The sequence below is a fragment of the Rhagoletis pomonella genome, unplaced genomic scaffold (genome assembly GCF_013731165.1).
Source record: "Rhagoletis pomonella isolate Grant_MI unplaced genomic scaffold, Rhpom_1.0 Rhpom_scaffold_00004, whole genome shotgun sequence".
NCBI classification, from domain to species: Eukaryota; Metazoa; Arthropoda; class Insecta; order Diptera; family Tephritidae; genus Rhagoletis; species Rhagoletis pomonella.
Window position 1 is genome coordinate 33,943,573 of NW_023458558.1, and position 1,332 is coordinate 33,944,904.

The following is a 1,332-nucleotide window of genomic DNA, read 5'->3' on the forward strand; positions in this document are numbered from 1 at the left end:
GAAAAAATCTTTAGCTTTCTTTGTTTTTATTCAATTTTAACTTAGTACATACATATGTACATAAAATCGTAAAATGTCCGTTCTCTTTGGCGCTCAGTTTATTGTGTTGTACTCTCGCCGGCTACACCACAATCAGCGTTGCCGTTTTGCTTAAATCTAAGCAAAACTGTTTAACTTCCTGCCTATTAAAATGATAAATTTTTCTTTGTTTTGCTAAATTTTTTGATTAAAATATTCAAAAAGGACAATTTCCCTCAAAAATTCATTTCTGACTATGAGTTACCCTTTCAATAAATTTTTTAATTTTATTTTAGGATTCCGTATAAATTCCAGAAAATGTTGCTCTACGCAACTCCTTATCCGCGGTCTCCGAATTTTCAAACCTCCGAGGGTTCTTCTGCCATGAAATCGCTTCTCATAAAAACCATTTGCAGTTCGGAACCGACCTAGAACTTTAGGTCCCTTCATTTGCGTGACAAGATCAACATGCACATTATGGATAACATAATACGAAACTCGTTTTATGCATACATGAAAAAAACTAGCGAAAGGTCAGCTAAGTATATATTTATTTATCTATATACTTATTTTTAAAAGATATTTTTCTGTTATCCAACGATATCTCCTTTAATATTTTATAAAATTTAGTGAATTATATTTCATTTTGAAGGGGAGGAGCTCAGGTGCCTGCGAAAAGTAGTCACGTTGGTCAAACTTATTTAGTTATTTATTAAAAAAGAGGGGTTCTAAAAAGCTGTAAGTACTGTATCCGGAAAATAAAGCGCTATATCTTTCATAATACTTCATCAAATTGAGTGATTGAAACATCGTTTTGAAGGACAGCATCACCGTTTAAGGGAAAAACAAAAATTTTATAGGGTTGCCACCCGCTTCAAAATTTTGGGACTTAAATGTATATTGACTAAAATATTACAACACATTCAGGGAATGAAAGGCATTTAAATGCACTCTTAACCAACGTTAATAATTTTGAAGAGGGTTGCCAACTATTTAAAAATTTATATCTATATATATGTATTAAACAAAGTTGCTTACATAATACCCGGCATAGATTGTCCATGTGAGCGTGTTTACAACGTATTGGTTAGATTAGGTTAGAATGCGTTGCAAATTATTGCCGGTTCCATTTACAGATGCCGGATTTAAAAAATGTATAATGGAATTTAGTTTAAAAATAAAAAATCAGCCATGAGCTTCGTTTTCCATGAACCGGTTCATTTCTCGTTTCCGTGTATTCATTGCGGGCGGATGAAAAAATGAAAAGGCTGAATGAGAATATCTGGCGCGTACATTTCTTTTGCGAATATGGTT